The following is a 26,601-nucleotide window of genomic DNA, read 5'->3' as shown; positions in this document are numbered from 1 at the left end:
AAGATTTAAAGAAAAGTAAAAATATTCAGATACTTATTTTCATGGAGTATTTTTCAACTAGTTTTCTTACTGCATGACTAATGAAGGACAGACTATTTTTTCATATTTTGACATCTTTTTGGTAATAAACATGGATTATAAGTGTCCTTTGCAATGTAAAAATTACTTACTTTATTCACTCTGCAATATTTACTTTTAAATACATTTTTAAAATTTTCCTGAAAATAAGCATGGATCTGAAGGCATGCTGCTTTAATACCAAATGATTTCACCAATGTTTCATCTGATGCATGTGAGGGAACTTGTGTAGAAAACAGGTAAGTATAAAACAGAAAAACTATAATCAAAGGTCAAGAAATAAAAAGTACTTTTTTTCTTTATCTTTAAAAAAAACAACAACAAAAAACATTTTATTTCAGCAATTTGATACTATATATAGTGTACCGTATGTATCAGAATTATCTTACCATATTTTAAAAACATTACATTGAACTACATTTTGATTTTAATGTTAATTGTGAATCTTGTCTTACTCTCTTTAACTGATTGCCCTCAATATTGAAATCCTGATGTTGTCCATTTAAATGTTACATAAGATAGTATCGACATCTTAATATTAATGCATCATGAAAACCATGGAAACACTGAGTTTTATCAAATTAGAAAGCATAACATTTTATCAACATGAATAAGCTTGGCATAATCAATTGTCAGTATCTTAAACTTTGGCATTTCCAATCTTGAATTTATCATAATGGACAAACATTCATAAAACATTGGAATTCAAACACCATCTCTTATTCTTATCAATATGTTCATGGAGCCAAATGTTTTAGCTTTGGTTTAAAGTCACACCAACATTAACAAGAGCAGTCACAGGAGACAGCGAAGCCTGACTAATAAAATACTGGACGCAGTAAGGAAGACAAAACTATGAAGAAAAATCAATGAAGTATAATTATGTATTAAGTTATAGTAAAAAAATAACATTTGTTAACATAAATTCCAAGTTCAAGGGGGAATAATTCTGGAAATAGTCACGCTAGAGGTATGAACCTTGTCACACAACATGTGTGTAAAGATAAGAAATATATATTTTAAGTTTGAAGTAGTTTGAAGTAAAGAAGTTATAATATATTTCTTAAAGAAAATCCTAAGTTCAAAGATGAATCTGAAACTATAGCTTCAAGAGTTTTGAACCTAAGTAATGTCACATAGGATGTAATTGATGATAAGGAATAAGTATTTGAAGTTTGAGGTAGAAGAAGTTGTAGTAAAAAATAACATTTTTCAAGTAAAACTAGAAATGTGTCCATAGGTGCCCCCACACTCCGCTGTTTAGTCAATCTTATGACTTTAGGTCAAAAATTTTTTACATGTGCCACAAGTTGAAAACTAAAATTCTTTTACTAAGTCAAGGGCAAGAACTTTACAAATACTGAATAAATCCACAAGCAAATCCCAAGAGTGCAAGTTTACTTTTAAGTTAAAGATCCTGTATGTTGTGAGGTTCTTACCACACTTAAGTGTATATAATTATGCTTCAAAAACAATTTTCAAACACAGAAGAATATGTAAAATATTTAACAAATTTCTAATTACCTCCCTTTATTAACATGAAATGTAAATTAAGTAATATCTTTACAAATAATGCTATTTGGAACTTACAATATTGATAAATCTTCATTTGAGCATTATACGAGGGATGATCAAAAATTAACCGGACTTTGTAAATGATTCTTAACTTGTTAAATGAATTTACATAACAATGCACGGAAAATAAATCGTAATCTATCCCCTAAATGATACAAAAAATACCAACAAGAAATATTAACAAAGAAAAAAGTTATGCTGTTATTGGCATGCACATGTAAAGCAATGCGGCGCACGGTATAACTTTAAAATTGACGTAAAGACGTCGCAAGCGTATTGTCCTTAACAGAGCAGATTTTTACCCATTCACGGAGTAGGCCAATATGTGGTACAGTCATGTTATTGATGCGGCGGATCCCCTGCCTATATATATTTCTGTTCAAGTGGGTATCATATTGTATTGTAATAGAATGAATGGTGATAAAGAGCTCCTGTAATGACGCAAACTTCCGTTATTTCCTTCTGTAACTTGATGTTGAAAAAATCGTCCATGAAATTTACTATATTATGTAATACAAATAATGTAAAATAATGAGCTGAATGATAATGTATCATTCATACGAAAAAAATAACAGAATAATACAACTATGTATGATCAAAATTGTCATTATTTAAAAATAAATAAAACGCATAGCCAATTTGAACAGTGGCTGTTAAATTGTTGACACAATTTCTCCATAAAACTACTGCGTAAAATAAGAAAATAATTGATACAATTGTAAACTAAGAATACAATACATGTAATTAATGCATTAACTATTATCATTTTTAGATCCTCAGAGTTGACTGCACCGTTCCGTAGTTACTGTCGAACATCGTTGACAATGTCCGCGGTCAATCGACTGTCATTTTTCAACGTCTTTGGCGATTGACGTCACCAACGTCCTTGAAAATGTCTTTTTTCTGTCTCCCCCTTTCTTGTTTCTATTTCTCTATTATCCTATCTTAATCTTTTAAGCTAATCAAAAAAATATGCGGTGGCTTTCTGGAACTTTTCCCTTGATAGCCATAATCTTTTTCTACGTTTTAAACAGTTTCTCGTCTTACATTTGACAAATATTTCCTATTGATCGATTTTCGAGACATTCCAACGACATAGTTTTAACGCGAGTATTTCATTAACATGTGACGTTTGAATTGTGATTGTAAATATAAATATGGTTTAAATGAAGTCATTTTACTGACAACGTCAAAGATATGGTACATTACGTTTTGGCGTATTTTGAAATCTAAATGTGCCATATTGTAAAATACACGCAGCATAAAACGCCTCATGTAAAGGCGAATTTACGCACTGCGCCGGGTGTGCGTTACCATGGTTTTTTAATTCGCTGTTACGGACAAGCTATTTGCGTTATCAGATTAGATATAGTATCAGTTTACAGGTATTGTTTTCCGATTAAGTTTGATATATAACAATAAGTGATAGGATGAAAATTCTTCAATTGCCAGTCACAGTCCGGTTTATTTTTGATCATCCCTCGTATTTATGATATAAAACCATAAAACATTGAGTTATAGGATCTTTAAATTTGACAGTTTCATTGTAATTCTGAGATACTTGATGACTCACAACCAATGCTTTGTCCAATTAGGCCTTTATGGGCTGGTCAGAACTTCGGTCCAAGAAACCTTTTTTAGCCCATCTCCTCTACACATTTCTCTAAATAGCTTACTTGAATCTTTGATCAAGCTTTAAAAACAATTACATAATTACCTAATCTAGCATAGTTCAATGAAATATTTTATCTTTACAAGACCTATCAATCATTCAAGACAATAAGGCAAACAAAAATTCAATTCCAACAAAACATCAATTTTATCCTTAATTGAATATGACATTAGAAAGAAGGAAAGGAAGAGTTTGTATTAGGAGGAATATTATATCTTGTATTGCTTTGAGTATTACCATGAAGTTTAGTCAACTAATTTGTCCATGAATGTAAATGGGTTCTAAGAATAACATTCTCTTATAACAGACATCAAATTACATTACAGATACATGAAGATCAGATCATGGGCTACAATAGTCTGATAATTACAACAACTGCTTTATAACTTGGACAAACATTGCAAAATCTTATCTTTTACACGTTATATTCACTTATAAACTTTCAGCAAACCATGAATCATAAGAATATAGGCATAAAGTTATCATCCAAATATAAGCTGGACCTGGCTAAATAATCAAATACATGTATATACTTTTATAATATTTACAGTTTTATTCCATTACCAAAATTGTGTTTTGGATAATGTGACATACAAAAGATGTCAAGCAGGTCATCTGGCAAAAACTGAAAAAAAAACAGATATTTTTACCAGTGCTTTCCTATGAACGCAGACCTCTGTTTATTCCTTATCCTGCTGATTTTATATAATGTATTTACTAGAGTAGTCAATGAAATATGTTAAATGATTTCAGTATTTATCTATAAATAATTGAGATATTGACAGAATAGTTCATAGACTGTATGGATGTGCAAACTGGCCTGACTTTTACTGGTGGTAAAGCCTAGTAGAGGTAAGACAGTGACAGTTCCGGCAAATCAAAGCATATTTTACACCTGGTCACTGTCATATAATGAGCTGAATGACAAACTCCTAGATCCTACTAGTAACAAAAATTCTGTATATTATGTTAACAATAGACATATACAATTGTTATAGAATCAGGATGACCTCAGACGTTTTTTTTAAAAAGAACGATATCTTTATTTTAGTCCACAATTGTACTGTTGGTGGTAGTTTTTGGCATTAACCACAAATTGACAATCCTTCAGATAGGTCTACTTTCTATACTACATACAAACTCGCCCATCAGACTGAAAATTGATGATTGATAATGCATAATACTTTTATTAACCAAGAGATCAGCAATTGTAACAACAGTACATCATTTCTTATCAAATTTGCAGTCTAGCAGGTACCTGTTTCAGACACTGGTACTTCAACCACAGTTTACTGATGCACATACAGTAATTTGTTTCTTCAGAAATTAGCACAAGTTATAACTATATATCATTAGAAGCTGCACATGATTGCTAGTTTATATTCCATTTATGCAATGTTAATATTATACCAGAAATGCTGAGTAGGCAATGTTTGCTCATACATATTACTGACTGTATACAAGAGACCTTTCAAATTTGAGGAAAAGTACAGATTCTGAAAAGAAGAATCAGAAAAATTCATTTTAAACATTAATTTATCAATAAACACTTTATTATTAATTCCGAGAAGAAAAATTTTGCAATCAAACAAAACTAGAACTATCACTAAATGTGATTAATACCCCCACAAAACTGCTTCAGAAATGAGGAAGTTACTAGTAACAGAATACCTTGCAAAAAAAATGAAATAGAGTTATGGTTGTGGGCAATTAAAGATAGTTGTGGTTCTTGTATGTTGCATTACCTTTCAATGTGGTTGACCATTGATGATGATGGAAGTTTTAATGAATTACTCTGTAATAAGTCTGAAAAGAGTTACACTTCTTGAGCACTGCACTTCCTTTCATTGTGCTTGACCATTGAATGAAGTTTCATTGAATTCTAAACATTAGTTTTTAAGTTATGCACCTGACAAGAAAAAGGAACAAGCAAATTCGTTGAATTTATATCCCCCGCCGAGTACTGGTTATTATTTACACAACAACTGAAGACATAAGGCTTTATCTATATACTAATCATGGCATAAATAGTAATATTCTTTGAACTTGATAAATATTCAGGGCAATAACAGAGCCATAACTTTGTGTTAAATAGTAAAATCTGGAAATGCCATTGAGATGTATGCATACTACATAACTAATCAAGGGCCATAAATCTGTGTTATAAGTATCTGACTGGAACAAGGCGACTATATGCACATCTCCTCTTAGTATCCCATAAAGTTTCATTGAATTCCAGCCAGTAGTAGCAGAGAAGTAGCGAGGAAACAAATATTTTTCTATATGGATACTGCATAACTAATCAAGGGCCATAACTCTAAGTTAAAGTGTCTGACCGGAACAAGCCGACGATATGCGCATCTCCTCTTGGTATTTAAGGTTCCCATAAAGTTTCGTTGAATTCCAGCCAGTAGTTGCAGAGAAGTAGTGCGGAAATGATTTTTACTCTATATGCATACTGTATTACTAATCAAGGGCCATAACTCTGAGTTAAAGGGTCTGACCGGAACAAGCCGACGATATGCGCATCTCCCATTTATATTGATGATTCCCATAAAGTTTCCTTGAATTCCAGCCAGAAGTTGCAGAGAACTACTCCGGAAACGATTTTTACTCCATATGCATACTGCATAAATAATCAAGGGCCATAACTCTGAGTTAAAGTGTCTGACCCGAACAAGCCGACGATATGGGCATCTCCTCTTGGTATTGAAGGTTCCCATAAAGTTTCGTTGAATTCCAGCCAGTAGTTGCAGAGAAGTAGCGCGGAAACGATTTTTACTCCATATGCATACTGCATAACTAATCAAGGGCCATAACTCTGAGTTAAAGTGTCTGACCGGAACAAGCCGACGATATGCCCATCTCCTCTTGATATTGATGATTCCCATAAAGTTTCGTTGAATTCCAGCAAGTAGTTGCAGAGAACTACTCCGGAAACGATTTTTACTCTATATGCATACTACATAACTAATCAAGGGCCATAACTCTGAGTTAAAGGGTCGGACCGGAACAAGCCGACGATATGCGCATCTCCTCTTGATATTGATGATTCCCATAAAGTTTCGTTGAATTCCAGCCAGTAGTTGCAGAGAACTACTCCAGAAACGAAATTCGGACAGACGGACGGATGGACGGAAGGACGGACAGACGGGCAACGCCAAAACTATATCCCCCTCCCGATTCCATCGGCGGGGGATAACAAAGGGCAATAACTCCACAAATACTGAAGATGGAATTATGGTTATTGAACACTGCACTTCCTCTTATTGCACTTGACCATTGTATGAAGTTGTATTGAATTCCAAATACTAGTTTTCAAGTTATGCACTGGACAAAAAAGTAACAAAGGGCAATAACTGTAATTAGTCCAAATAGAGTTATGGTTCTTCTGCACTGCACTTCATCTCACTGCCCTTGACCATTGTATGAAGTTTCTTTGAATTCCAACCATTAATTTTCAAGTTATGCACTGGACAATAAAAAATAACAAAAGGCAAAAACTATTAAATGAGTCAAGAAAGAGTTATGGTTTCTGTGCACTGCGCTTTCTCTTAATATACTTGACCATTGTATAAAATTGTATTGAATTCCAACTGGTAGTTTTCAAGTTATGCTCTGGGCAAGAAAAAAGCAATGGAAAAGTAACAAAGGGCAATAACTCTATAATTACTCTGAACAGAGTTATGGTTCTTGTGCACTGCACTTCCTCTTATTGTGCTTGACCATTGTATGAAGTTGTTTTGAATTTCAACCAGTACTTTACAAGTTATGCTCCGGACAAGGAAAAGTATCAAAGGGCAATAACTCTGTAATTTGTCAAAATAGTGTTATTGTTCTTGTGCACTGCAATTCCTCTTAATGTGCTTGAAGATTTCATGAAGTTGTATTGAATTCCAACTAGTAGTTTTTAAGTTATACTCCTGACAAGGAAAAGTAACAAAGGGCAATAACTCTGTAATTAGTCAATATGGAGTTATTGTTCTTGTGCACTGCACTTCCTCTCAATGTCCTTGATCATTGTTTGAAGTTGTATTGAATTCCAAACATTAGTCTTCAAGTTATTCTCCAGACAAAAAAAAGCAATGGAAAAATAACAAAGGGCAATAACTCTGTAATTACTTTAGAAAGAGTTATGGTTCTTGTGCACTGCACTTTCTCTTATTGTGCTTGACCATTGTATGTAGTTGTTTTGAATTCCAACCAGTAGTTTTCAAGTTATTTCCGGACAAGGAAAAGAAACAAAGGGCAATAACTCTGTAAATAGTGAAGACAGAGTTATGGTTCTTGTGCACTGCACTTTCTCTCAATGTGCTAGACCGTTGTATGAAGTTATATTGAATTCCAACCATTAGTCTTCAAGTTACGGTTCGGACAAATAAAAAAAAATTGGAAAAGTAACAAAGGGCAATAACTCTGTAATAACTTTAGATAGAGTTATGGTTCTTGTGCACTGCACTTCCCCTTATTGTGTTTGACCAGTGTATGAAGTTGTTTTGAATTCCAACAAGTAGTTTTCAAGTTATGCTCTGGACAAGGAAAGTAACAAAGGGCAATCACTCTGTAATTAGTGAAGATAGAGTTATGGTTCTTGTGCACTGCACTTCCTCTCAATGTGCTTGACAATTGTATGAAGTTGTATTGAATTCCAACTATTAGTCTTCAAGTTATGCTCCGGACAAGGAAAATGCAATGGACGGCTGGACCGACCGACTGACCAACCAACCACCGAGTGACTCCTATATACCCCCCAAACTTCATATCGGGGGTATAATAATTATTCATAAAGGTCATCCTGCCACCAAAAGAATTCTCCCCTGCAAACTGTCATTAGATAAGTTCAAAATTGTTTAAGGACCATAACTTAAAAATTCAAAAGCAGGTCTCTGGGTCAAGTTCAAGGACATCAAATATCAAAAGTTTTCTACATACATTACTGTACATGTGACATAAATCTAAAAGCAACAGGTTGAAAATACCAAAGGGGCCATTGGATCCAAATAACCTGAGGACAGGATAACCTTTGACCTACTGACCTCAAAATATATAGAGGTCATCTACTAGTTATGACTATCCTCCACAACAAATTTCAGGACTGTTCCCATGATGTTAAAGAGGAGAAAAGTATTTATTTATTTATCAGGGGAAATAAATGGGATGGGGTCAATTTGACATTGAACAATAATTTGAACAATCTTGGTACAGGTCAGCTCAGTAAAATATCTAAGCTTAAGTGTTTGGGCTTTGAGAGAATATTTTTTGAAGCTTTTACGGTCTACTTGTATAAAATGAAAACATTAAAAAAAACCAGGACATGGCAAATTTTGAATCAAGGGACATAATTTAAACACATGTGGTTTTCAGAGAATGTATTTTCAAAGGTTTTACTATATGAACAATTTTGAGTTTCATTTTAAGAAATTTATGACATTGTGCTCAGATGAGCTAATAATAGATCACTTAAGGTTACTCAAGGTCACTCAAGATGATAGTTCATTGACAAACACAAAATATATCTGCAATGCATGAATACTGCTTTTAAGGAAAGCACCATTTTCTAAATCAAGTGTATACTCATCTGCAAAAAAAAAGATTTGTAAAGTGTTCCAAAATTTTTTACTTTATGGCTTTTACACCAAAACTTTCCCCAATTCAAAGACATATGTAAGTTGATACAAAAAAACACACCAAAAAAACCGAATCACTGATCCAAGTGTAATAATCTTCAATAAAGAGCATCTGATCTATCTAAATTGGATTATGTGATGGTATCAATATTAGGCAAGGTCAACTAATTTGTCTGTATCCTTAGCACTGAGGAACGTCTGCTAACGTAGATGGACTCTAAAGGGTACAATACAGACATCAAATTACGTTATTAAGATGTCATTATTTCATTTGAGACAAGAAAAAGATGAAGGCTGCTTCTTTAATGATTATTAAATTCTGGCGAAATTCTCTCTCCACAGAAGCAGGGCTCTGAAGATATCCGGACATGTTATTCCCAACTGACTTAATGACATTTCTCTGGAAAATCAACTTCTTGAGACATAATGTCAAATGTTGTTTGAACATTTTATGGCATTAACTTTAAGTTGCCCACTCTTTTCATATTTTTACATTTTCATATTCTCAAATAATCTTTTACGAGTTATTTACTGAAAAATAATGCCTGTAACAGATGTCTTCATACAACACAGAGCCTAAAGCTTCCCATAAGAAATATGTATATGAAAAAAAGACCCACCCTAGAATAATATAAATAAGAAAACTGTTATATTTAACAGACATAATACAGATGCTAGTCTGGACTTTAAGATCAGTTAGTAGCCAGCTCATAAATGCCACAGTAAAGAATCAGTAAATAATCCAGCTAATATTAATGCTGCTGTAATATTTCATACATCTTTTAAAATCTTCATAGCCATACAAGTACTTTCAAATGTTACATCAAACTTATTTTTGAGCTAGTTTTAACAGACATTTGACAACACCATACACATTTTCAATCTTGCCGTTTTGAGCATTCTTTAAGGTTTTCATTATCTCTATTTTATTTTACTGTACATTGAAGAGTTTGTAAGATAAGACTTATCAATGAAATGCTCCAATTTGATACTTAATTATGTTCTTCTAATTCTATGTTGATATACTTTCATATTACTATCCATTTCTTAAATTGCATGTCTATTACTTTTCAATTCAAAAATATAATAAAACATCATCAATAAATTCATGATGTGGGTGTCAAATACACAAGATCTGCAGAAATGTACAGAGAAAATGAGAATGCTCAGCATGAATTTATTTTTCCCTCAGCAGATAACAGTGCATGAGTCATTCAAAACAAAATAAGTAGTAACAGATGCAGTTTTAAGTTTTATCCTGTGACTTTCACATTGAAAGAAAATAAATGAAAAACTTTTAAAGAATAAAACAAATCAGAAAATAAGATAATTATGTGTCTAACATTATATTATTTACATAGACAATTTAACAATTATTTTTAAATATCTGATTAAATAATGTTAATAAAATAAGGACTTATTTTTTTTTTCCTTATCAATACATTTATTTTATTTCTCAAAAACATTCTTTTTTGGTGTCTGGTTATATTTTCCAAAACATCACTCATAGACAAATTACACGAACAATATTTTACTTTTGTTGCTTTTTGGCAATTGGTACAGTTATGGTGATTAGCTACTTACAGCAAAAATCAAGCAAAAATTCAGACATTTGACCTTAAAGGTCAATGTCATAATAAATGAAGGTCAAGGTAAGTCTGAGTTACTTGAAGGTCTTGTCCAAAGGGTTGTTGTGGACAAGTATGAAGACAATACACCAAAAAATCAAAAAAAGGTTAATGATCAATGATAAAGTTTTCAAATGGCAATGTGCAAGGCAATGTGCAAGGCAACAGCAACGAGCGAGGCAATGCGTGTAACAATAACTCTTTTTTTTCTTCGAAATAAGTCAAGCTAACAAAATCATCATGTAAAGTAAGATTCAATAGGGCAATATTGGCCTAGAAGATAATTTGTTTTAGCAATCCAAAATGATCTTTCAACAAGCATGCGACCAAGGCACATTTCCCTTATAATTTTCTTTTGTTTAATAGAGGACCCATGGGCCTCTCCTCTTTTGCTACAGAATGAACTGTATAGTTCTCTTTTGTTCTGTTTACAATGAGATGTCCCACTATATCTTTCCAGTGGTGCAGATGGACTGATATGTGGACTACCAAATTTATGTAACAAATTTATTTCGGGCTCATAAAACCAGGAGATGCCTTCCTCATGTTATGTAACAAAAACAAGACCTGTAAATAGTCATATAAAGATTCAGCAAACATAAACTGCATAATAAATATACAAAAAGTGAATTACCTATAACTGACATCAATGCTAATGATTAAAGAAGACAACGAATATGTCGACAGAAAATATGTAAGGTACATTAATAACACAACTTGTCATAACATTGCATTGCAGGAATAACTGTTGCTTTTGTTTGACATAACAGTATGAAATCATGAGTCAAATATTATGCATTCCAATGATCGAAGCAGTAACTATAAAGAACCTCTCTCAAACCTTAAGTTTATATTGTGAAATTCTATATAGAGCTAACATAAAAGTGATAAAACATATTAAGGGCTATTTAATTGACTTTGTTTCCATTGCCAGAAATGTCATGTATTCTGAGAAATTGTTCAAGGTAATTTTACCTTTACATTAGTTTATTAATTTTTGTTGTCATTTGTCACAAGGGCCATTATAACTTTAAGTACACTAAATACCATGCATTGGTTACAGCTGACTGAAATTTTCAAAATGATTTCAAACCACTTGCCCCTCACTATTGTTTGTTATAATACCGCCAGGGACTTCTGATTCTTCATGTGAGAGAGCTATCCAGCTAGCTTACAGAACTTACTTAACTTTGGTGAACAACCATCATTGTGTACCATGGGTAACCTACATAATGTAGTCTGTACAGAATATATACTGTGGGTAAGCTATATAGAATATAAACCATGGGTAACCAACGATGATGAACAACTAGATGTACGGTAACTGGAATACATTTTATCTACAGAATCTTATAAATAGCTTTCTGAGCCATATAATCTAAGTCTAACATCTTTTCACATCCAATTTAATCTGAAATTTCTAAGCATTCACTTTATTCCCACTGATTTACATAGAGTTTGAGTTAAATAAATTCAGACAGATCTATCAATGTCTATACCTTTTAAAGACAAATCTATCTCTTTTTAGTGCCTCTTCCCTAGGATTACATCTAGATATATTTATAAACAATTTTGTCAATCTTTTAAATTGTTTGTCTAAAAACTTAGTAATAAAATGTCCTCTTTTATAAAATATCAAGAAGTCATAGTTTACAGAAATAAAATGTGAGTCTCTTCAACAATTTTCAAACATTTTATGGAAATATAAAAAAGTTAAAAAAAGGGGCATAACTGTGAATTAATAAAATTCAGGTTTTAACCTGCCCTTTTGAAAAGTGTTAACTTTTTGAAAGAGTACAAGAATGAAGTAAATTAAAAGAGAAATCTTTGACATTTTTAAGGAATGTGCCTAGACAATTTTAAAAAGAAAAGAAAGCATAACTTTACATAGATAAATTTCAGGTTTACTTTCCCATTTTGATATTTAACAAGTATTCAAAGTTTGAAGGGAATAATTATCTTTTAAGATTTTCAGAAATGGACCTGAATAAAAAGTTATAAAAATTAGAGTCACAGTACCTGTGCTCAACCAGCCCAGTGCTCAACCAATACTTCTAATTGTGTACGATTTATGCATTAAAGTGGAAAAACCCTGGGAGTTTGTGTGTGCTATTTGTATCTGACCTGTAACCTCTACACCATGTACAAGTACTCCAAGTTTGGTAGAAGATTGGCCATTTTGCAGACAATATTAAACAGTACAAAAATACAATTCTATAATAAAAGTAAAAACTATTTAAAACACTGAAATAATGATACTTTAGGGCAAATGTGGACAATACTTTGTTAAATTGCCTTTACTCTTATGCTCCCAATTGATTTCCATAGGAAAGGTGCCCAAAAATCATCAAAACCCTGCTTTCCATAAAAGGCAGGGGCTATGAACATGTAAACAAATATGGCAGCTGTACGGAAACAAATCGGGAACACACCACTAAAAGCGTAGACCATTTGTATATTACACCAAGTATCACACTCAACTATGTTTGCAGAGTGATTTTAGTAAAAAAAAATATGAGAATAAGTAATCTCAAACACCCCAGTATATGTAAATTCCAAAACTCTTATAAACACTTTATTTGTCAATGTATAGCATTTCCTTCGTATCATATTTGCTCTCATATTTACATCTATAGACACTAAAACATAAATGTTTCAAAATATTTTTGAAATAGAATTGTTGAACATAAAAAGTCATATCTGTTTTTAAAAAATAGAAGTTCTGATAGAGATAAAACCATCTGGTCAAGCACTGGTTTGGTTGCCTGAAAAATATAGTGGTTTTCCTATATACAACTCTGTGGTAAATTGTATCCTGATCTGTGTCGTTAAAACCGTTTAGCTTATTGTTAGTTTGAAAGGGCCAGCTTTGTAACAAAATAAGTTTCCCAGCAAACTTTTTGTTCTAAAAGAGTTTTTATGTGATTTTGTGAAAAACTAGTTGAGCACTGGTACAGTGACTCTATAACTTAAGAGCTGACATTAAAAAGTTGGACATGACAATACTTTAATATATTTTCTCAGAAAAGTGAAGTTGTAAGAACGTTTTTTTTATTTCACACTGCAATGTTTTCATTCACATGGCACAAGTTGATGAAGACAAATTTTAACAGATCTTATCACCATACTGTAGCCTAATTCCTGTTAAAACATATGTTAAAACAAAATGATACTTTAATCAACAACAAGACAAATTTCACAACTAATAAATCAAATTGTATCATTCACATCAAAAACCATTAGATATTAATTTTGGACATTTACAAAAGTTGCTACTTCAAATATATGACACAGCCATTCTGTAATAAGCTCAATAACATTTCTAGGATAATGTCTGATTTAATGTACTTTTATATGAAATGATATTGAATGTAAGATTCTTTGATCTTGTGTCATATGCTACTGTTCACTTAAATGACTTAAGTAGCCAAGTAACTTAGTTGGTAGAACTGCAGAATGGTGTTTGTAGGTCCCAGCTTAGAGTCAAAGTCTGGCTACATTAAGTTCTACCACTGACAAATTAACCCCAAGTAAGTACAAAAATCATAGATAAAAATGGTTTTTCCCATTTTTTTTAAAAAGTTGACACATCTTAAAGCTTAACTGAAGTTTAATTAAAGGTGTATAATACAGAACAATATAGATTGATTGCAGATATTGATGGATTGAATATCTGGCATGATCTCCATGCAAAATCTATTTGAAAAGCTGCTGCTTGTCAATATTTTTGTTAAAGTGACATTATGCCCATTTAAGGGTATAAAGTGAGTGAACTGGTGAAAGTCAAAATAAGTTTTCATTTTGCCATAATTCCTTTAAATTTAATAATTAAGTTCGAATAAACAATAAATAACTTGCAGATCCAAACAAAATTTCTGTAAATATCCATTTAAATTTACCTTATAATGCTTAGTTTATAAAAAGAGTGAGGCAGTCTTTTTTTAATTTTAGACAGATATATAATTTTATCCTAAACATTTTCAAGTATCAACTGTTAGTCAAACACCATTTTGACAGTCAATCTTTTGAAATATAAAGTTAATTCAGCTCAACTTGACCATGAAAATATGAGCATAACGTCACTGAAACCAAAGTCAAATTGATGCATATTAAGCATCTAACACATCTTGCCAGAAATTGTTTCTCTTAATTCTGTGAAATGTTCTTAAAATTCAACAATGAAGAACCCATGTCACTCACTACAATGCTCTTTCAATTGTAAATGTGTTATTTGCTTTGACTGACTTTCAAACAGACTGGACAAATTTAACCTTAAAATAGACGATATGATGCTTTTATAATGTTATGATGCAATAAAACATATGAAATCATCTAATTGGAAGGGGGGTGGGGAAGCAAGAATGAAATTTATATCATAGTTGAGGATACAATGTATGATGAGGTATAACATATTTGCCATTTTATTAATAAATTTGGTCTCGTTAAATTCTTAAATGATTACAAATATACTGTTTTCAGTAATCTCCTTACACTCAAAGTAAAACTTCCCAATATCAAGATGGCATAGCCAATACAATTTGAATGCTTTGGACTTCTAGGTGAAGGTTAATATTGTCACATCTCAGTGAGTTTCAGCAAATATATTTCTGTCTTTTCATGCAACAGAAGGATAATGCTCTGAAAGTTACATAATATGTACTTTTAGATAAATATATTATTACTGCATATATACATACCCCAGATATGATCTGTATATAGAAAGACCCATCTTTTACTGCTGTAACAGCCTGAAAACAGATATAAAATAGGAACCTGTAGGTTACAAAAAATAATATTAAACGTTCTATAAGTCTAGACAGTCTTCAACAAGAACAGTCTTATGATTGCTTTTATGTTTTATGAATCAGATCACAATGTGCAGCCATGTTATACGAAAGTTTGCATGTGGATAGCAGATTCACAATGCAGTAATGATAAAATGTCACAAAGCACACATTACTTCTCCTATCAAAGCGGTACTTTTAATCAAACTTTCTCATATAGTGTCTCAAAACACACATTAGTTTTGATAAAGCAAAACAATTGTTATTATGTTTGAAAATTTTGTATAATCTGGCTCGTATATAACAGAATGAAGAAACATTTCTACGAAAATTTTAGCTAAATTCAGCGTAAGAAATGACAAAATAACAGAATATGAGGTTAAAGGTCAGGACACTGTCATACAAAGGAACATAAATTTGTTCATGCCTTCCTAAACTCCAAAAGTCTGCAAACATAAATGGCCACTTAAGGATGTAATACAGACATGAAATTACATTATAAGATGTGATTATTACATTTAAGATCAGGAAAAGCAGAAGACTGCTGCTATAATAGTCCAATAAACTAAGCATTATATTCTAAAATTATTCTAGCTTCTGATATATTTTGCACAGCTCCTTGTTGAAGCCATAAATATTGCATTAATTTTGCAGTTTATGTTCTCACTTTTTTTTCCGTGTTGATGGTGACATCTGTATAAATAGTAAATGTCCCTAAAGTTCCAAGTTACTTAATGCCACTGAGTGCATTCATTTTTACTATCAAATTATGACCTTATAATTGAAAGAAGACAGAGATTCATCTGTCTACTTTAAAGTACTAGTATAATTATGTTAAATCACTGTGTTTTCAACCTTTGGTCACTTGACCCGTAAGGCAACTGTACCATTGTCCTTTAGTCACTGTATCTTTGACCTAAGGCAACTGTGCCATTGTCCTTTAGTCACTGTGTCTTTGACCTATGGCAACTGTACCATTGTCCTTTAGTCACTGTGTTTTTGACCTAAGGCAACTGTACCATTGTCCTTTAGTCACTGTGTTTTTGACCTAAGGCAACTGTACCATTGTCCTTTAGTCACTGTGTTTTTGACCTAAGGCAACTGTACCATTGTCCTTTAGTCACTGTGTTTTTGACCTAAGGCAACTGTACCATTGTCCTTTAGTCACTGTATCTTTGACCTAAGGCAACTGTACCATTGTCCTTTAGTCACTGTGTCTTTGACCTAAGGCAACTGTACCATTGTCCTTTAGTCACTGTGTTTTTGACCTAAGGCAACTGTACCATTGTCCTTTAGTCACTGTATCTTTGCCCTAAGGCAACTGTGCCATTATCCTTTAGTCACTGTGTCTTTGACCTAAGGCAACTGTACCATTGTCCTTTAGTCACTGTGTCTTTGCCCTAAGGCAACTGTACCATTGTCCTTTAGTCACATTGTCTTTGATGTAAGGCAACTGTACCATTGTCCTTTAGTCACTGTGTCTTTGACCTTAAGGCAACTGTACCATTGTCCTTTAGTCACTGTGTTTTTGACCTAAGGCAACTGTACCATTGTCCTTTAGTCACTGTATCTTTGACCTAAGGCAACTGTACCATTGTCCTTTAGTCACTGTGTCTTTGACCTAAGGCAACTGTACCATTGTCCTTTAGTCACTGTGTTTTTGACCTTAGGCAACTGTACCATTGTCCTTTAGTCACTATGTTTTTAACCTAAGGCAACTGTACCATTGTCCTTTAGTCACTGTGTCTTTGACCTTAGGCAACTGTACCATTGTCCTTTAGTCACTCTGTTTTTGACCTAAGGCAACTGTACATCATCTCATTATGGTGATTTCTTGTGCCAATTTATTTCATAAAAAATTCAGTAGCTTAAAAGTTATGACACGAAATGTAGACTTTTATTATGAAATGAAAAGCTTTTAACAATTGACCTTTAAGTGTGACATTGACCTTGGGGGTTGCCCCAATTATTGCGCTCTGCACATCCTCTCATTATGGTGATTACTTGAGCCAATTTATTTCAAAACATTTTCAGTGGTTTAAAAGTTATGGAGCGGACACAAAAGTGTTACGGACGGACGGAGGCCATTCCTTTAATCCCCTTTCTGCTATGCTGAAGGGGATTAAAAACTGAACTGTAATTAAATACATAAAACCATAAGTGTAATGACATTTTCTTCTATTATTTATTTCTATAAGCTATATGTTTATTCTTTTTCAAGAAGGCTATGTTCACTTCTTATGAATTTACTTCTTTGTATGAACAATATAAATAATTGATATAAATTATGCTTGAATAAAGAGCTTTAGCTTTGGATATGGTCACTTATGTGAACTTCATTGAAATCCCACCAGTAGCTTGACCTGTGAAAGCCGGACAAGATTTTACTATTTATAGCTCTATGGGCCATTTTGTGCAGTGAAGCGGAACAGGCCTGTATTCTGCACAACTACGGATGGTACCGATCACTCCTGTAATATTTGGTTGAAATCCCATCAGTAGTTTGACCTGTGAAGGCCGGACAAGATTTTTCTATTTATAGCTCTGAAGGTCATTTTGTGCAGCGAAGGTGAACGTGTCAGTATTCTGCACAACTAGGGATGGTACTGATAACTCCTGTAAAGTTTAAATCCCACCAGTAGTTTGACCTGTGACGGCCGGACAAGATTTTTCTATTTATAGCTCTGAAGGCAATTTTGTGCTGCAAAGCGGGACATGTCAGTATTCTGCACAACTACAGATGGAAATGATCACTCCTGTAAAGTTTGGTTGAAATCCCACCAGTAGTTTGACCTGTGAAAGCCGGACAAGATTTTTCTATTTTGAGCTCTGGCGGCCATTTTTTGCGTTAAAGCGGATTGTGCCTGTGATGTGCACAACAATGGATGGTACTGATCACTCCTGTAAAGTTTAGTTGATATCGCACTTGTAGTTTGACCTGTGAAGGCCAGACAAGATTTTTCTAATTTTAGCTCTGGCAGCCATTTTGTACAGCAAAGCGGAATGTGCCCATTATGTGCATAACTAAGGATGGTACTGATCACTCCTGTAAAGTTTGCTTGAAATCCCACCAGTAAATTGACATGTGAAGGCCGGACAAGATTTTTCTATCTATAGCTCTGACGGCAATTTTGTGCTGCGAAGCGGGACATGGCAGTATTTTGCACAACTTAGGATGGTACTGATCACTCCTGTAAAGTTTGGTGGATATCCCACAAGTAGTTTGACCTGTGAAGGCCAGACAAGATTTTTCTGATTCTAGCTCTGGCAGCCATTATGTACAGCAAAGCGGAACATGCCCATGATGTGCATAACTAAGGATGGTACTGATCACTCCTGTAAAGTTTGGTTGAAATCCCACCATTAGTTTGACTTGTGAAGGCTGGACAAGATTTTGCTATTTTTTGCTCTGGCGGCCATTTTGTGCTGCGAAGCGGAACGTGCCGATGATGTGCACAACTAGGGATTATACTGATCACTCCTGTAAAGTTTGGTTAAAACCTCACCAGCAGTTTGACCTGTGAAGGCCGAATAAGATTTTTCTATTTTTAGGTCTGGTGGCCATTTTGTGCTGCGAAGGGAAATGTGCAGGTGATGTGCACAACTAGGGAAGTTACTCATTACTCCTGTAAAGTTTGGTTGAAATCTCACCTATGGTTTGACCTGTGAAGGGCCGACAAGCTTAATGTGGATGATCAGACAGATGGACAACTGGACAGACGGACCGACAGACAGACGGCTAAGGCAAAACAAAATGTCTCCCAAAAGTTTAGGGAGACATAATAATTAAATTTAAGTACTGATTGAATAGGAAATATTGCAGACGATGATCTGTGCTGTCATGTGTATTTCCAGTTGTTGCCAGGAAACTGAAGGTGAAATGCATTATGTGGACTTCAAAAATAAAATGCACAATAATATGGCCCAATTAAAATAGTTTCAAATCATCTCTTTTCAATAGAAGTAGTAATTATAATGCTAAAATGTGCTAATTTAAACTGTGCATAACTCTTGCTCCAGCATAATTTCTCTATTGGATGCAACAGACACCAACTGTGCTCATAATTGGTATTTTGTATTCCTGCAAAATGTTCACAACAATTATCTCCCAGGTGTGTTTACAGAATGTATACAAACTATACAATTCACAATGATTATCCTCCTCTAAATCATCAAAGACATAAAAAATGATGGGAAAGCAACAAAAGAGAACAATATAAAAATCGTGACAGTAAGTAACAGCTTTCATCTGCCAAAGCTATCTACCTCCTGCAAGTAGGTAAAAAAATACTTCCAGTAACAAACTAAGGTTTTTGTTCTGTTGCTAATCTCAGTTTTATATCTACTTTAACAAGATCTGTAAAGTGCTTGGAAACACTTTAAGTGCCACTTAATTCAGTACTTAAACATGCAATGTTAGAAAGCTCAGGCTTCCTTATGGTCGAAATTAAATATTTATAGGAAAAGTAAACTGCCTGGAAAATTTAATTTGGCTTAAAATTTGCTATCCATCTACAATCAACTTTAATTCTGACACAAAACTTGTCTGTCTAAGTATATGTGTAAAGTTTATTTTCTTACAATATCTAAATTATATGCCGTTAAATTTGAAACAAAAACATATTTTAAATTTTGACAATTAATAATCATTAATCTAAAAATATTCATATTTCTTGGCATCAAATTTTTTGTATTTATTGACAGTATAACGGCTACTGAGGGAATTAAATCTGCCAAGAAAATCTCCTGTTTATTTCATCCTATTTCACTCAAATTAAACCTAAAATGGTGATGAAATATTGTAGGTTTTGAAAATTATCCCACACGTAAATGGTCTTGTCTATCTTTCAATCTGGACATAACCATTCAACAATATCAGGGAAACTTCCATACTGATTGAACAGCAAACATTGCACACCATGACCAGATGGCTTGAACCAGCTTATCTTAGTTTGCACTGGCTGCATGGGTAGAAGCTGTTGCAAACAGCAAGCTTAGGATAGACAAAACCTAAAACATTCACAGAAAATCAAAATATACCAGTTATGATGTAATGTAGACTCTGGATCAATTAGATTAAAATCAAACATTTTGTGAACATGCTAACTCTATGTAACTTTATGATTCCAAAGTAATTTTTATGCTTTTTATCACTGTACAAGTTTATACTCCCTGACCTCCATGTCATGTCAAAATCGAACAACAACAATTTCTAAAATAAACTATTATATAAAGAAATTGTGAACAAAAGTACTTGACAGTAATAGTTAGCAATTTCCTGAACAAATAATGGTATATTTCAGGAAATGTCACAGAATCTTTCTCCAAGCTGTATTTCCGACATAATCATCTTATTATATTGACTCAAATATCAAGATTAAAATTATGACAAAGTTTCAATAAAATTAGCAAACTTTGTGATAAGATTCTAGAAGATGAAGAACATTTTCTTATGATGTCACCACAGAGTTCATCACTTAAGAACGGTGGGTAACTAATCTTCCATTATAGGCTATATTTTGATGAATGATTACTAACCATATATCAAAATGACCATTAAACTAAATGTCCGAAACATCAACAGTCATGAAGAAATTAGAAATTATGCCTAGTATAAGAATCAATCCAGCAACCCAGATGCTTCCCCTATTGAGATTAGGGGGCAAACCAAGTGATTTTTTGTTTGTTTGTTTTTTTTGTTTTTGTTTTTTTTTGTAAATGATGTTGTCTGTAAAGGTTTTGTGCAAGTCTTATTAAAGTCTGCCAGTCCTATTCTTTATATTGTGAATAAACAATAAACTAGCTTACAAATAACAATACTTTCACAAGCCAGTTCAATTACAGCAATGATAGAATTATAGCTATGCTAGACTCATTTATAGTCTCACTGAAATCAATTACAACATGGTACTTTCTTTTTTTTACTTTTTTTTTTACTTTTTCCTTCTTGTCTTCTTTTTACACATGGATTATATGGATAATGTTCTTTATACAACTCTTGTAACAGATGAAATAAATTAATGTAAAATAAGCTAGAGCAGTGTTTTCCTTTTTATTATATTTCATTTTTTGTGCATAGAATGCTTAAAGAATGTATGATGCTCTTAAAACAGCCCTTGTAATAGATTGCAATAAGCAAACTTATGTAAGATATATCTGAAATTACTGCAATATTCCATACTGTCTCCAAGATATGAAATAACAAGCCATATGGTACTCTCAGGCAGCCTGATATATAGACATTATAGACATCTTGTTCTTTACATAACACTAAAATAATATTAAAAACAAAAGTAAAAATATCTTTCATCAAAATAATTCATATACAGTAGCATTCAGGTTTGATACTTTCAGTATCATTAACTTGTTACAGAAACAGTCAAGTATAAGGTTGATCTGACGTAATAAAGTAAAGTCTAAATCTTAAAGATTTTTCACATATAAATGATTTTGTTTAAGAAAGTTATAAATAATAGTGAAATGTATTTCACAAGTTAAAAAATTGCACTAATATTGTAACCTTTTTCAACAACACAAAAGAAAAGACAAATTAAATAATGTGTGCAATTTTGTCTTTTCCAAAAGGATAACAAAATTTTATGTTATAACACCTGTTTGTATAGTCTCAAATTAAAATTCTAAATTGAGACAATTTATGATGTCTTTCCCCCTATTAAGCACAAAAGTAGAATTTGTTAAACCATTTGCAAATTTAATTCCAGAAATATTCCTGTTTATAACAATATGTAATGAGAAAGTGGTCTAGCCAAAGAAAAAGGAAGTGTGGATAAACAGACATGATGGATGATTAATAAGCCAGATCACATTTGGCTGTAGTTCCATAACCATATCGCATTATCACATAGTGCTTAATGGTGGCATTACCACATTGTCATCTGATTGCATAACTACATTGTGTTCTTGTTGCATGACTGACCATTGTGTTCTGAGTGCATGACTGACCATTGTGATCTTGTTGCATGACTGACCATTGTGTTCTTGTTGCATGACCACAATGTGTTCTTGTTGCATGACTAACCATTGTGTTCTTGTTGCATGACCACAATGTGTTCTGGTTGCATGACTGACCATTGTGCTCTGAGTGCATGACTGACCATTGTGTTCTGGTTGCATGACTGACCATTGTGTTATTGTTGCATGACTGACCATTGTGTTCTTGTTGCATGACTGACCATTGTGTTTTTGTTGCATGACTGACCATTGTGTTCTTGTTGCATGACCACAATGTGTTCTTGTTGCATAACCACACTGTGTTCTTGTTGCATGACTGACCATTGTGCTCTGAGTGCATGTCTGACCATTGTGCTCTGAGTGCATGACTGACCATTGTGTTCTTGTTGCATGACTGATCATTGTGTTCTGGTTGCATGACTGACCATTGTGTTCTTGTTGCATGTCTGACCATTGTGCTCTGAGTGCATGACTAACAATTGTGTTTCTTGTTGCATGACTGACCATTGTGTTCTTGTTGCATGACTGACCATTGTGTTCTTGTTGCATGACTGACCATTGTGTTCTTGTTGCATGACTGACCATTGTGTTCTTGTTGCATGACTCACCATTGTGTTCTTGTTGCATGACTGACCATTGTGTTCTTGTTGCATGACTGACCATTGTGTTCTTGTTGCATGACTGACCATTGTGTTCTTGTTGCATAACCACACTGTGTTCTTGTTGCATGACTGACCATTGTGCTCTGAGTGCATGTCTGACCATTGTGCTCTGAGTGCATGACTGACCATTGTGTTCTTGTTGCATGACTGACCATTGTGTTCTTGTTGCATGACTGACCATTGTGTTCTTGTTGCATGACTGACCATTGTGTTCTTGTTACATGACTGACATTGTGTTCTGGTTCTATGACTGACCATTGTGTTCTTGTTGCATGACTGACCATTGTGTTCTTGTTGCATGACTGATCATTGTGTTCTGGTTGCATGACTGACCATTGTGTTCTTGTTGCATGACTGACATTGTGCTCTGGTTGCATGACTGACCATTGTTTGCTTGTTGCATGACTGACCATTGTGTTTTTGGTTGCATGACTGACCATTGTGTTCTGGTTGCATGACTGACCATTGTGTTCTGGTTGCATGACTGACCATTGTGTTCTTGTTGCATGACTGACCATTATGCGTTGAGTGCATGACTGACCATTGTGTTCTTGTTGCACGACTGACCATTGTGCTCTGAGTGCATGTCTGACCATTGTGCTCTGAGTGCATGTCTGACCATTGTGTTCTTGTTGCATGACTGACCATTGTGCTCTGAGTGCATGACTGACCATTGTGTTCTGGTTGCATGACTGACCATTGTGTTCTGGTTGCATGACTGACCATTGTGCTCTGAGTGCATGTCTGACCATTGTGCTCTGAGTGCATGACTGACCATTGTGTTCTGGTTGCATGACTGACCATTGTATTCTTGATGCATGACTGACCATTGTGTTCTTGTTGCATGTCTGACCATTGTGTTCTTGTTGCATGACTGACCATTGTGCTCTGAGTGCATGACTGACCATTGTATTCTTGATGCATGACTGACCATTGTGTTCTTGTTGCATGACTGACCATTGTGTTCTTGTTGCATGACTGACCATTGTGCTCTGAGTGCATGTCTGACCATTGTGCTCTGAGTGCATGACTGACCATTGTGTTCTGGTTGCATGACTGACCATTGTATTCTTGATGCATGACTGACCATTGTGTTCTTGTTGCATGACTGACCATTGTGTTCTTGTTGCATGACCACACTGTGTTCTTATGGCATGACATCCATGTGTCATATGTTTTAGGTTTATAGCCACTTTGTGCTACTAGTGGTTTCAATTCTACATTTTGCTTTTAACCCATGACCTCATTATTCACTGGTTGCTAATGTACTCTTGGGTTTATAGCTTCAAAATTCAACAATATTTCACTTACAAATTGTTGATGGAACTTGCTTATATATATAAGCTTATAACTTAATCTGACCAATAAGCTAGCACATGGACCTTTAGTGCCATAAATATGTTTAGGGCAATTGTCTAATTGTCTACATATTATCTGTATTATCATAATTATTTGTGTGTGCAGTTAAAGCTATATATAATAATACTGTAAATCACTTTATATTCGCGTGATCTTTATTTCGCGAAAACCCTACCCCCGGATTATTTCGCGTATTCATGAATTCGCGATGGCAGGGTCAGCAATTTATATTCGCGATTATTTGAATTTTATTTCCGCAATATAACAGTTGAAGTTAATTCCTAAACTATGTTGCTCTTATGCAAGGTAAATGTTAATGGTGTTAATAAGAGACGGTTTTTATTTATTTATTTTATATACAAAATGTACCTACATACATGTAATTGACTTATTACGAACGGTTTTTCTAATCATTTGTCAATATTTTTTTGCAAATAGCGTGTTTGATGAAACGTTAAATGTTTGTAAAAAGGTGTTATATACTTGTTTATAATACTTAATCTACCGTAAGAAAATTATCCGTTGATCACTTTAATACCGTAAATCTATTGTTACCTAAACAATATGTGTTGACATTGTCTGTAAAGTGCAAAAATTGTCTCTTTTTATGTTTTACATGTATGTATTGATGAGGAAAATGGAATGGGAAAATCCTATAACCTTCATATCTTTATTATGATGTAAATAAAACATTGCACAGATTAATTATTTACATTCAGTTATTGTATTCATTATAAAACTTAATAACAATTCGAAAAAAAAAGAATTGTCATCAGATATTTTTTTTATAATGTATGTTTCATTATAAAATTTATGCGGCATCTTGAATTCGTGACGCGGCCGATTCACGAATAATAGCGAAAATTAAAACATCGCGAAAAATACCGGATTTACAGTAATTTAATTACTAGCAACTGAACATTATTTTGATGATGATGAAATTAAAAATAACACCATTAAAGATAGAATTTTGGAAAATTAAATTTAGAAGCATATTGATAAATGTCAGAATGAAACTGGAGAACATTTCTTAACAGATATGCCCAATAAACGTTTCCATTTTTAGAAAAGGAAAATTTTAACAGCCATTTTTCCAACATCTGACATTTTATGTATTAGTTTTTGTGATCTAGTCTACAAAACGTCATGGCAACTAATTCTTAGCTTCCATGTGCCCAGTGAAGACCAAGATCAGTAAGATCATCCATGTACTGCAGTATTTACTATTCAGTAATTATTTTGAAATTTTCCATGAAAATGATGAATGGTTTACTCAATATAAGTTTATACAAATTTGATTTAGTTTGATTGTGTTGGAAGCTATAAGCTTATTGAAACACTCTTGAACCCGTTCCTGGAACCAACCAGTACTTAAGCAATGAATGTAAAGTTTCTAGCTCAAGGAAACAACGGCTTGCCCCTGCCAGGGTTTGAACCCACGTGGTCAGCAATCCTTAGATTACTAGTGCGACGCGTTAACCACTCCGCCACGCAACCACTCTAGATTGTAAGTGCCTTTAAGAAATTTAGCATGGTTATGGCCTTTTTCCTTGATATAAATAATAAAATGTTTGTATTTATAGGATATGATAAATACTACATTTGGTCAGCATTTGGTTGAAGTAAAAATTATCACCTCTGAACAGCTACATAATCTGATGTTTTATTTACCAATAAAAATAAAAGTATTCTTTAACAGTATCACAGAATGATATAAGTACCACATTTATTAAAACAAGGTGCAAAACAAGGGAGTACCATTAATCAGATTTCTCCTTTTCTCATGTTTTTATTTTTTTTCATTTTGGTTTATTTACAATCGTTTATCAGTTGCCCATATTGTCATGCCGTTGTTATACTATTTCAGAGTATAATGCATAGGATTTACATGCTCTAAGGCATATACCATACACCTAAAACAATTGTGTCAACTATAAAACACCATACAGCATACTGCAGTATGTCTAGTTCATGGCAATATGGCTGTACAAAAGTATAAATACAAATACCTAACAAGCATTAATTGAACAATACAAATTGTTACACACATGTGCTCAACTGCATTATTGGTAGTTATTTTCTCTACAGAAACATTTCACAGCAGTTGATAAGGCACCATGTGCATCCTATATATTTATTCAAATTTAAACAACAATTTGAAGTTTTCAATGATTAATTTTTCTCAGTTCTTGCACAAAAATAACTAAAGTACTTATACTGAATATGTAACTTATTAATAAGTTA

The 26,601-nt window shown here is 33.4% G+C and overlaps 1 protein-coding gene across 2 annotated transcripts in view; it reads right to left on the bottom strand.

Annotated features, from left to right (window-relative positions):
- Nucleotides 1–15,449, bottom strand: part of LOC132722912 (heparan sulfate glucosamine 3-O-sulfotransferase 5-like) — a 128,792-nt gene extending 113,343 nt beyond the window's left edge. For both annotated transcript variants that reach the window (XM_060707529.1, XM_060707528.1), the window contains exon 1: nucleotides 15,278–15,449. The gene's annotated coding sequence lies outside the window, so the exon portion shown is untranslated. The remainder of the gene's footprint in view (nucleotides 1–15,277) is intronic.
- Between the last annotated feature and the right edge of the window lie 11,152 nt (nucleotides 15,450–26,601).

This window comes from Ruditapes philippinarum, unplaced genomic scaffold (genome assembly GCF_026571515.1).
Source record: "Ruditapes philippinarum isolate M1 unplaced genomic scaffold, ASM2657151v2 ctg2494_1_1_1_1, whole genome shotgun sequence".
NCBI classification, from domain to species: domain Eukaryota; kingdom Metazoa; phylum Mollusca; class Bivalvia; order Venerida; family Veneridae; genus Ruditapes; species Ruditapes philippinarum.
This window is presented reverse-complemented; position numbering and strand designations above follow the sequence as displayed.